This window comes from Lutjanus erythropterus, chromosome 18 (assembly GCF_056507025.1).
Source record: "Lutjanus erythropterus isolate fLutEry1 chromosome 18, fLutEry1.hap2, whole genome shotgun sequence".
NCBI classification, from domain to species: Eukaryota; Metazoa; Chordata; class Actinopteri; order Lutjaniformes; family Lutjanidae; genus Lutjanus; species Lutjanus erythropterus.
Genome location: NC_139334.1, coordinates 1,671,858 through 1,684,756, shown reverse-complemented (window position 1 = coordinate 1,684,756; position 12,899 = coordinate 1,671,858).

Below are 12,899 nucleotides of genomic sequence, written 5' to 3'. Positions count from 1 at the left end.
AAGAATAATAGTATGTTATTATCTGTGAGATTTCATTATCATTCTACTGTGTCCGTGCACAGATGTGTGTTTGACAGTATTAGAAGCTGATGGACGGTGGTGATTTGTTTTTCTGCTCCTTAGAAGAGACGATGAAGAGTAAAGCCACACAGGCAACGAGAAAATCACCAACTGATTCAGAAGATTACAGCTTTACTCTGGCTCTGCAAGTGTCTGTCAAACTTTCATACTTCAAAGGATATTTAAGGGTATGCATCTGGTATAATATGTGCAAATAGTTTACTTATTTTGAGTGTCTCAGCCAAACCTTTTATACTCTAAAACTCTTACTGAAGGAGACAGATTGCACTCTGAATCAACAATGAACATTACATTTTCTCTTGGCATTTAATTTACTGCCATCATTGTGACCAAATAGGCCACCTGCAAAATAATGACAGCCCGTCCTCACCAGAAAAGTGTTTGTGTTGGTCGTAAGTGCAAGCAGGCAGCATCCCCTTCTGAATGTAGTAAACATGACAGGAGTATAAGGAGTGATAAACTCCAGGAGGTGGATGGATGTACAGCTTAAACAAGCACAGGACTTTCACCCAGGAGACACGCAGAACAAAAAGTAGAGTTTTGTAGAGTTTTGAGTAACTAAAAGTTTCATCAGGAACACAATGATCGTTGCATCACGTCCATCATGTGAGTCAAATCGCTTCTGTTCTCCCAGTTATATTAACCCAAACCACGATCTTTTCTGAAACCAAACCAAGTAGGTTTTTTTTGCCTTAATCTTACCAAATGCGACCATTTTACAACAAACATGTTACACTTCCACCATCTGACCTATGTAACGCAGTTAATTTAACCCAAACCAGAATCTTTTCCTAAAACAACCTAGACGTTTTTGTGCCTGAACAGAATCAAACTGCAACTATTTTACAAGGGAAGTTACATGTCGTGTAGTTGTGCAAGTGACATCACTTCTGTCACATGGCTTACACAATATAATTTTTAAAGCAAACTATGATCTTCTCCTAAAACTAACCATGTAGTTTTATTGTTGGGAGCTAACCAAGTAATTTTTGTGCCTAAACCTAAACAGGCTGTGACCAACTTAAACTACGTGTCACATAAATTATGTCATTGCATGAGTGACATCACTGCCATCTTGTGACCTACATAACAGTTATTTTCACCCAAACTACGATCTTTTCCTAAACTAACCTAGTAGTTTTTGTGCCTAAACCTAACTAAACTGCAACTCTTTTACAATGTTTACCATGTGTGTAATGTCACAAGTTATGTCATGTGACCAGTGCTGCCGGTACTCTCCACCAGTAATGCATGTCATTTTTGGATTAATTGACATTTGACCTTTTCTGGTGTTGAGGAATGAGGATGTGTTGAATAAGAATATTTACACTAGCTGCATTTTGTGTGTGGTGCTAATTGGCAATTGTTAGCATAATAACACACTGAACTAAAAGTGAACGTGGAAACATTACACCAGATTTGTCTTCATCTCATCCTGCATTTACAAGGTTTAGGACTAATCGGAAAAATGAAAAGGATGAGCCAGCCCATCCAGTGAGCGGTGGAGTGGTTCATCTGGTTGGTCCAAGGCACTCTTGTACAGAGCTGACTCATTGTTTTTATTTTTCTTCCCAACAAAGTGCACCTTGCCCTACCAAAAGTTCAAATGACATACACTGAGCATGCTAGTTTTTTTTTTCTTTAGATTTATTCCACCTGTATGAAAAATGAAAAAGAAAGAAAGAAACGTGAATGAGAATTGAGGTGGGAACAGGATAACTCGCATTTAAAAGAAAAAGGTAATAACATATGTGATGACATTTCAAAATTTCAAAGGGCAATTATGCACAAGTCACTTTAAATTCTAGAAAATAATGAAACACTTGATTTTGCACATGAAATCTAGAAAACAATGTGATGCAGAGCCATGATTGTGACCAGGAAGGATTTTATCATTGCAGTGATGACTCATGATGGAAACCTTCAAAGTTATATAAAAAAAACTGCATTGTCAAATAGCTACTGGATGCTACTGTACATGTCACATATACTGAGTGAAATTTTCAAACACCATGTTTGGACGACGGCATCATTAACATGGGAAAAAGAGATTAAAAACTTGATGTCTTATTCATCATGTTACACTCATTTCCCCGTGATTCATCCTGACACATTCTGAATCTTCAAAAACTTTTGGGTTCATCACAAGAATTTCAAACAGACTTCAGAGAGTTTGAACGAAGCTCAGCTCCAAACACACACACTTTAATTTGGTCCTAATGACCTCCTCTTGTCACGCTGATCAACAAGTTAATTGTCATATTTTTATCTTTTTGTCTCCAGTGCCTGATTTGACAGGGGGATTGAATAAATCTCTTTAAAAAAATCTTCAAATACTGTAATTATCTACCTCAGAGTATTAATTATTTCAGTAAAATCTTACAATTCACTCCTTCTGGAGAACTGGGACAAAACTGTTGATTTTTACTCTTCAGTTATGCTGGAAAATATATTTTAAAAGATCAAACTCTTGGCTATTAAACCTTGTAATGGATCAACCTCCCGGTGGTTAAACTTTTTATGAAATTAAATGTAAAATCTGATAGAGTTGACTTAACATTGATCAAAATACACATTTTGTCCATAATTCTTACTTAGCCTTGATTTAGAAGGTCTACAGACTTGACATGTTATGGCTGAGACACATCTGATAGCAATATTATTTAAGGAATTTGTCAAAAATAGAAAGCTTAACAGTCCTTGAGCAGAACTCCCACCCTTTTTAAAACCAGGATAAGATATTTTAAGATTTTATACAAAATATTCTATTCAAAAAGTATTGGGGTTTTTTTTGTTGTTGTTGTTTTCATTCTGTTCTGTATAGATCTACTTATTCTTAGACTGACAGGTGGAGCAAATTGATTTAAAGAAGGGAGGACTGTGGTGGAGGCACTGGGATGTCAGGTGTGGCAAATGGTTTAAATGGCTCACAGGTCAGTTAGAAAGGCCCTTTAGCATAATTTTATTCAGAACCACGGGGAGATCAGGACAGGCTCTGCCTCTCTGGCATCATCCTCCTTCTTGCTGACATTTTGTTTTGACATTCTTCCAGGCTTTCTACTCTCCTTGATACTAGCTTAAAGTCAAAACTGGGTTTTAGCTTTGTGTGTAAAAAACAGCATGCATCTTCAAGAGAGCAGGAGTGAAATGAGACAGTGCCTATAATGAGGTCAATATAACCACTGTGACCTTTCAAAGTCTCAGAACTCTTTTGGGTTTTGTAATTGTAATAAGAAAATGATGTACAGACATATAGGAAGTCCGTGTCCTATAGATACACAGTCATTACATTGCAAACTTGAAAAACAGTCAACTTGTCTACCTTTGGACTTCTAGTGTTAAGATGTTTGGGACACAAAAGGATCTAGGCTGCTGTATGACTGAAGCAAGCATCAAATCTGCCATTTCATAAAACAGATGTTAAAAATAATCCGAGTGAGAAGCCACCTGAGCATTAATCCTCTCAGAAAGGACAAATTAATTAGCTTTAAAGGTCTTTCGACTTTGATGTGTTCAGACAGTGTTTTCTCCTCCACCTTTCATGCTGCACTACGCGGTAAACTGATGCACATCATCTGAATGTCATCGCCTTACGTAACCGTTTTCAGATCTCGACGCGCGATCGATATCCACATGTTCGCTTTGATGTAGCTCATTTGACATTTTTAGCATCCAGTCATCATTAATTCATTGGATTCATATCTTCCGAGCTCTCACAGAGCCGCTGCCTGTTAATTGAGGAGCAGACCAAGAGCTCACGCTATAGCATCCATGTGTATGTTCTCCTGTGAAGTGTGGCTGGAAGTGAAGTCGAACAGATTCATTTGAGAATTAAATCACAGGGAGTAACTGTTAGAAAGTGTAAAGGTGAAGTGAAGGGAACGTGGTCAGCTGATGCTCTGAGAAACAAGTCAGCTACTAATTAATGAAATTCTCATGTACACCTCGAGATAACCTTTAGGGCTGAATTACACTCTGTCATTTTAATTACGGTACCCACAGACCATGAACTAATTAAACACAGCTATTTCAGCCACTCCTTTAATTTAAATTGCAACAATTCTGATAAGGAATTCATGTGGATTTGAAGGAGTTGATCCGGGCAAAGTCATGTTCATGTAAGTCGCTGCCAGATTGATAAGAAAACCCTAATGACACTTGCATCCCTCTACATTCATTATTAATGTGTTTAATGATCTGTTCACCATGTTTACTGCACGTCCTGCACCAACATTCACACAATATTCAATATGATGCAATATCAGTATGTTATATTTCCAGTCACACCCATACATGATTTAGATTTTCTCCTGGCAAAACATTATCCCTTTAAAATTGACATTTGGGTTTAGCTTTTTAGCAACAAAGCACTGCTGGAGGTTCACAAGAAAACTGCGTTGTAGAATCTCCCAGTTTAAGTGAATGGTTACCAGTTTTCAAACACAAAAAAAGGGTAAAAAACCAACACTAAATTCCTGTGACCTTTGACCCCTCAGGAGGCACTGCACTAAAGACTTGTAAGACTGTATAAAGGATATTACTAAATGGACTCAGGAACACTTTTAAAACCAATGTCAGTAAACACATTTAGTCACTGCTTCTGAAAATGTAAGTTAAGACTCTACCATGCTACCATGCATCCAGAAACACTGCAGACTTCTCTGAGCCTGAGCTCATCTGAGATGGACTGACAGAATAAGTGGACTTTTTAGTCCATAGGGGATTACATTTTTAATTACAAAATTACATTTTGCTATTTGCTTCATCTTGTCTCGCTGTATTACATTGTGATATGTCCTGTTACGTCCCATCATGTTGTTTTCATTTTTTTATGTCTTTTTATCTTGTTTGTTTTGTTATGCTTTCTTTAGCTGTTTCTGTCTTGCTGTCTTTTTTCTTTTTTTGTCTTGTTATTGTTTTACGTTGTTTCCGTATTGCTACGATTTTTTCATCCTACTGTTGTTGTTTTTGTCTTAAGTCTTCCTGCATTGTTTTCATCTTGTCTTTCATGTTATTTTGTCTTGTTATGTTGTCACATCATGTTATGTCCTGTTGTCTTTTTTTGTCTTGTTACTCTTTCATTTTGTTTTTGTCTTGTTAGGTTTTGTATTGTAATTTTTGTCTTGTTAGATCTGTTATGTAATTTTTGTCTTGCTATGTCAAGTTAAGTTGTTTTCATTTTGTTACTCAACTTTTTACTTTTTTTTTTTTTTGTCTTTTTACATCTTGTTGTCTCGGTTTTGTCCAGTTAAGTCTTGCAACATCATTTTCATCTTATGTCGAGTTAATGTAGCAAGACTTAACAGACGGAAACAACACAAAACGTAACAGGATGTAAAAAGACAAAAATGTCGTAACAAGATGAAAACAATTGTTTTCATCTTATGTCTTTTATGTTATTTTTCTCTTGCTGCATCTGTCATACATGATATGCACTGATAGACACACAAAGGAAATGTCTTTTCTATGTGTTATTGTTCCATCCATTTAGGTTGAAATGATGCTAAATAAAAAAAAACAATAATTCCTCTCAAATGCTTTAACACTAAAGTAACATGCATGTTTTAAAAATGTCAGGAGTAGAAAGTACAGAAATTTGTGTTAAAATACAGGGAGGTAAAAGTAAAAATACTCATGAAAAGTACAGATACCTGAAAAATCTGCCAAAGTATAGTAACAAAGAATTTTTACTAAGTTACTTCCCACCTCTGCAAAAAATATATTTGTCTACATGTTGTGTGAAACTTTCCTTCCAATCACAGTCATATACAGCAGGTAGACTGTTTCCTCTCTTCAGGAGTTTCCTATAAGGCCAATCACTGTATACGACACACAGAGTCAATGGTGGATCCTGTTCTGATGCCTAAATCCCCTCTCTCAGCCAGGCTAGTGTTAATACAATGAGATTTGTGAGCCCCTTGCTACAAGCAACAGACAGTGGCGAGGGAGAGCCAGCCATCCAGATCAAATGACTCAACTCTCCTGAGTGCTATACGCTGTCAGCATGAAGGATGCTGCCCTGATTTGTTTTGATTAGTGAGTATAAATCTACGGGAAACAAAGCGAGGAGACAAAGCGGAGGATTCCCTGGTTTACGCTTGTGTGCAGAATGGCCTGACCGCAGTGTCGTATGACATGCTTTATGTTGTTTTTCCTGCGCTGATAGATCTTTGACCTCTATTTTCTGAAGCGCACATGTGGGTTTTGGTGTAAAACAAGTCACAGACATCCTCCTTTTTTTCTGTCTTGGGGGATCCCTGAATGATCTTTGAGCCAAATCTACAGCACATCAGAAATGACCTTCCGCTGCTGTCTCTATCAGCCCCCACCAAATCCATTACCAGACAAATCATCTATGGAAATGAGAATTCACTATTTCTTCTATCTCTCCGCCCCTACAGTGAGAGCCAGGGTCCCGCTGGACCCCTTCTCTCCTTGAACGCTTAATCCAAGGTCTGAAAGCCAAGACGAATGTGGCCTCTGTGCAACTTGGGCTTTTGTGCTTCATTAAATCATGTGAAAGTACAATTTCCCAATTCAGTTTCCTCTCCAGCAACACTTATGACTAATGCAGGTGACAGGACAGCGCCAGGGCTGTGGAGGTTTGGCAACATGCTGCCTTGTACTAATAAATATGCATGAAGCCCCACTGTGCATTGGTGGTAAATGTATATCCTGCACATAATTAATGACGCATTTCATGTTACAGTCTAACCATGTGTGTGTCAATTGTGTTTTGATTCATGCTATTAAATATCTTCAAATACAACAAGTGTAATAACCAGTGCACATCAGCATGTTAATCTGAAAGCCCCGTGATGAGCTCCCTGCAGGATAATAACAGTGTCAGCTCATTCATAAGTTTTGTTCTATTTAAAGGACTCAGACGATCAATTTTTAACAGCTTGTTTTCGCACATGACACATTTATTTTACCTTGAGATTTAGGTCAAGTGTTTTTCTCTGTAAAAGGAGCTCTCTGAACACCGGGAGCATTGCTTTAAACACTGCATAATATACATGCACAGCTTGAAGTCACTGGTATGCCATACAGAATAGATTCTATTGACAATAAAAGTGGCAGAATTCCATAACTATTTTATTAGCTACACCTGCTCAACTGCTTGTTAATGCAAAAACCTGATCAGCCAACCACATTGCAGCAACTCCATGCGTGTAGCCATGTAGACATGGTCAAGGCGACCTGCTGAAGTTCAAACTGAGCATCAAAATGGGGAAGAAAGGTGAGACTGTGCCATGGTTGTTGGTGCCAGACGGGTTGTTCTGAGTATTTCAGAAACTGCTGATCCACTGGGATTTTCATACACAACCATTTCAGAAAATGGTCTGAAAAAGAGAAAATATCCAGTGAAAAAAAATGCCTTGTTGATGCCAGAGGTCAGAGGAGAACGGCCAGACTGGTTCGAGATGATAGAAAGGCAACAGTGACTCAAATAAGCACTCATTACAACCAAAGTATGTAGAAGATCATCTCTGAATGCAAAACATGTCGAACCTTGAAGCAGATTGGCTACAGCAGCAGAGGACCACACCAGGTGCCACTCCTGTCAGCTAAGAACAGAAAACTGAGGGTACAGTTTGCACAGGCTCAGCAAAATTGGACAATAGAAGTTTGGAAAAACATTGCCTGGTCTGATGAGTATCGATTTCTGCTGCAACATTCAGATGGTCAGAATTTGGCGTAAACAACTTGAAAGCATGGATCCATCCTGTCTTGTATCAACAGTTCAGGCTGCTGGTGGTGTAATGGTGTGGGGAATATTCTCACCACAGCCTACCTGAGTATTGTTGCTGACCAAGTCCATCCGTTTATGACCACAGTGAACCCATTTTCTGATGGCTACTTCCAGCAGGATAACGCACCGTGTCACAAAGCTCAAATCATCTCAAACTCAAACTTCTTGAACATGACAATAAGTTTACTGTACTCTAGTGGCCTCCAAAGTCACCAGATCTCAATCCACGTTTGGGATGAGGTGGCACTGAAGATTTGCATCATTGCATCAAATCTGCAGCAACTGTGTGACACTATCATGTCAACATGGACCAAAGTCTCCGAGGAATGTTTCCAGCACCTTCTTGAATCCATGCCACGAAGAATTAAGGCAGTTCTGAAGGCAAAAATAACCATCAGCGATCCGAATCAAATTTCATTTTCAGTTACTTATTCAAACAAATACTACTGGATCTGTCTGTTGAATATCAAACTTAAAACTAACTTCACCATGGTGTCAGCCCTTCTGTTTATAATAAGATCATCAATCAAGGAAGAGAATGCATTCTTGTGAGTGCATTATCGGACTTATGAGGTGTTGACTCACCCTGTTACATCACGACAGGGTGAGTCTGGGTTAGTCACTGACTCACAAGTGACCCTAATGACACCCCCTCACACCTTTACTCAGGTGACCCTAACAGCTCACTTGATGGAGGGGTTGGTCCATGAGTCACATATCACTCAAGCTGTCGACGACGCCACAGAGGCTAAATACCTGCAACTCCCCACTAGCCAGTTACAACTGAAGAAGCCTCTTGAATAAGAGGTGAAAATCCAGTTGCCTGCAACAACCCTTATTGAATGTTTTCTTCCTTTGATTGATGATCCAATGGAAAACAGTGGGGCTACAACCCCGTGGTGAAGTTTGTTTTAAGTTGGGTATTTGACAGTCAGATCAAGCAGCATCTTCTTGAACTTAAAACTGACTTCACCACAGTGGCTACAGCTACATATTGACACTGCGCCACAGACACACACACAGGCCCCAGAGAGCTTTGCTGTCAGCGTGTGTGAGCCGCTAACAGCTCAGCTACAACACAGGTAACCTACCACACACTTTTACTAAAGGCATGAATGTGCTTTATAGTGACTGTCAAAGCTCCAGTGGAGTGTCTGTATTTCCAGCATGGACACAAACACTCTGATAGCAGCTGCTCTTTTTTGGCATTTTTCAAAATTATGCAGTGGGTAGAGTTAGGCTCAGTCCTGGGGGTGAAGTTGCACTTTAAAGCAATAATATGTAACAATTATACAATAAAATGTCTAAAAAACATACATCATCCCAAAACATTTCCAACAATCTCCACACAGATTCATCTGCAGTTATTTTTACGGGGGGGTGGGGGGGGTGCAGGGACATTTTCACAAGTAGGTGGACCTGATTTATCACTGTTGACTGACCTCGGCAGCACAGGAAATTTAATCAGGAATGTAAAGTCTGGGAGAAGCAGGTGCAAAATCTGTGGTATTCTTTTATCAGACACACAGAGGAAGAGAGATTAGGAGGCGGAAACAGAGACAGACAGACACAGAATGGTTTGGTTTTAATAGTTAAGATAATGAAATCACTTGATGGATTATTATAATAGAATAATTACATCAAATAATAGACGCCACTCTGATGTTAGCTGCAGGCAAAACAGAATAAAAGCTGGAGATAAACACAAACCACCTCAGGGTAGGACACGTAACCAAGCAAAATGTCATCTTGTTGTGTTGTTGGGTGCCAGAATTGTAGTAATGCAAAGGCTCAAAAATGAGGTTTTACCATTTATCAGCTGCCAGTTCAAAAAAAAAAAAAAAGATGGTTAAGCAGGCGAATAAGCGAAAGCTTGGAGACGTGTGCAAGCCGTGACAAAAAAACCAAAATGAACTAAAGTAAAGTAAATATTTTCAGATAACCTTCTGACTTCAAGTCTCTCTTTTACCAAACTAAGACGAGTGTTAATTGTCTTGTTATTTAAACTCAACAAAACCGTCTTGGTCAGTCTCCCGTTGTTCCAACAATCACCAGCTCTGGTTTGGTTGAAATAAATCCTCAATTCACCATGTTAGATTTAAAAATAATCTGGCTCTACAGGATGTTTTCCTCTCACTCGTCCTCTGGTTCCATGGGTGTGTACTGTGCCACTGGGTTTGTTGCAGATCAGCGCCTTTCACTCCCACAGACCCTTAATTTAGCAAAATGAAATGACAAAAATCTCCCGGCAAAGAAATATATGTGTTCAATCACCCAGCCGACAGTTGCAGAAAGATGGTCCATCCATTGAAAGTTTGGGCGGCGAGTCTGGTGCTGTAAGAGCTTATATTTTCCTCAGCCACTGTTACGTAACAAACCAACAAAATGTGCTAGCTAGTGTTCAGGGAACTATTTTGCCTCCACATAAGCTCCACCCACAAAAAACATTATAATGTCCATCAACAGAAAAGGGGTCTCTATACACAAAATATTTTATTACATAGATTAATATTTTATTTCATTCTTTGTAAACAATACAACATTGCCATAGCAACATATCACCATATGGGTTTTGTTTTGCTGTCCTGCCATTCCATCAGACTGCCTGTTTTCCTGTGCTGTCCAGAAGGTCTTCATCTGCTGTCTTCTGTCTGCCTTAATCTATGTGAATGCAGTGTAACTTTGGCCAAAGTTCAAGCAGAAAATAGGTCTTCAAAATCTAATTCCTGTTTACAACTTTGACATTTTGGGCAATGTTTACCCTCATTTTCCCTTCCAAATATGTAATTTGGACATTAAGCCTGTCTAAAAACCCTCTCTCCTGTTTGTGTTTGCTGTGTGGACTCTTGTAAATCTGTAATGAGTTCCTGCCTCCCCATATCTCAGCCTTGAAGCTATTAAGACTGATTTGACTTGCCAATAAAGAAAAAGGAGACCTCAGTTTAAATGAAGAAGCCTGAGGGATATGTATATGAGATATTTTTGTAAAATGGATAACTATATATTTATATGAAAAGGATATCTTGCTTTTTCTTGAATTGAAAAAAAAAGTCTTGGTGTAGTTGCTGAGTCTATTTTACAAGGCGCTCATTTAAAGGTGCAATATGTAAGACCCTAGTGTTCAGAAATGAGTACTGCAGTCCAAATAGATGGTATATTAAATAGGGTGAATCCCTATTCTGTTGTCAATCTAAAACTAATCCTGTTGTCCCTAAAACAAAAGCCCACTGCTATGAAAGTTAGAGTTCGTTGACTGGCTGCCGTACTGCCTGCCAAACTCCATTAACATATTGCTAAATTTAACCACTATAAACATCTACTCCTTCCAAAAGATTATTATTGATTTCTCATGACTCATAAACAGACATTAACTCATTCAGTGAACATTCAGCATTAATTTTAACTCCAAAAAACGTGAAACAGGCAAACAAAAAACAGGTAAATCCAGACAGAAAGGATGACATGCTGGCTGTTAACACTGTTATCGGAGAAGCCATTCAACTTAGCATTTTTCCTTAATCTGTCAAGACATATCATGGTCATTTTATGATTTAGTACGTTAAACATATCACATATTTGAATCTAGGATTTGAACTGAACTTTTGGATCCAGAGGCCAGTGGCTCCTGCCAGTCATTTACGAACACAACTCTCAAGATAGCTGCTGATGTGTGAACAATATTGCCTCTTATGTGAAAACAGTGCAACACATTGCAATTGAAGTAAATTGCCTGAAGCTGAAGAGAGCCATCAGCAGGTCCTTCAATCATCTCTAAACATACGTGATCTCCTCACGCTCACTCGCACTCTCACGCCTGCCCAGCGCACAGCAGTCGTCTCCTGGAGGACCTGCCCTGTCCTGTCCCGGCTCTCTGATGATGAAGTTATTTTTGGGTAAACCTTTCAACAGGTTCTGCACAGGGGCAGCGCCGCACTAATTGGCTCACACTTGCAGCTTAGAGCTTGAGGGAATGTGTTAACTATGTGATTCTTCTATGATCGCCATCAAGGTGCCTCAGAGGACGAGGAGCTGCATTAGATGTTTGGACACCTCTATTCAGCTCATATTAAAGATTTTATCTCCCTTTTCTCAAGAGTGAAATAAAATCATAGAAGATCCATGGGGATTGACCAATTACTGAGTCAGATGCTGAAATGTCGGCCTTCCAAAGCTTGTTTCAGCCCATCCTCCATCTGCCCTGTGCTATAATAAGCCTCTCCATTGTTACATTATTGAGTGTGTCAATGATGGGTCATTGTAAGCCGCGCCACAGACCTGCTGATGATGTTGCCACTCACTGGTCATCAGTAGAGGTCGGTGAAAGTCACAGTTTATATAACAGCCCTTTTAAATGCTTAACCAATGCGTGCAGTGAGGCAAAGTGCCAGCCTCTCTTATTGGCTATGTTCACATGATAGAGGAAGTGACCCCACATCTGATTTTTGTTCTTTATTTGTGATTCAGACATGTTTTTTTTATAATGACCTGCAGCAAATTAAATCACACTGAATTTGACATTTTAAACTCTGATGCTGGCTGGTCCTGAATCTGACACAGTCTAAATGATTATATTGGGCTCATGCAACTTTTAGTCGACACTTAAGGAAAGCTCTAGAGGGTGTTCAGAGGAGGTGATGGACCACATAAATATTTAGAACATTACTTCAGTGTAAGCAAAACTCATAAGCAGAATCTGTCTGAAAGATGGCTGAACACAGGAGGCCTGTCTTTCTGGTAAGTATATTTGGTCATATTTTAGAACAAAGTCTCCTTGTTTTCTGATCCACTCCCATTTGCCCCCGTAAAGTGTAGCATTGCAGTCAACATACCTTGATTTCTTAACAAGATTTTTATTTTGAAATATTTGCAGGAATGTGTTTTGGAAAATGAAGAGCCTTGCACTGTTCCCTGCAACAATTCAATGCAGCTACTGTAATCTTGTTACACTTTTACATTACTACAAAATACAGTTGGCTGACACATCAACACACATGCACCCGTGGTGACCATGAGGCAACAATACTTCAAATGAGCAGTGGGTTTAGGCAGAAAATTTTTGATA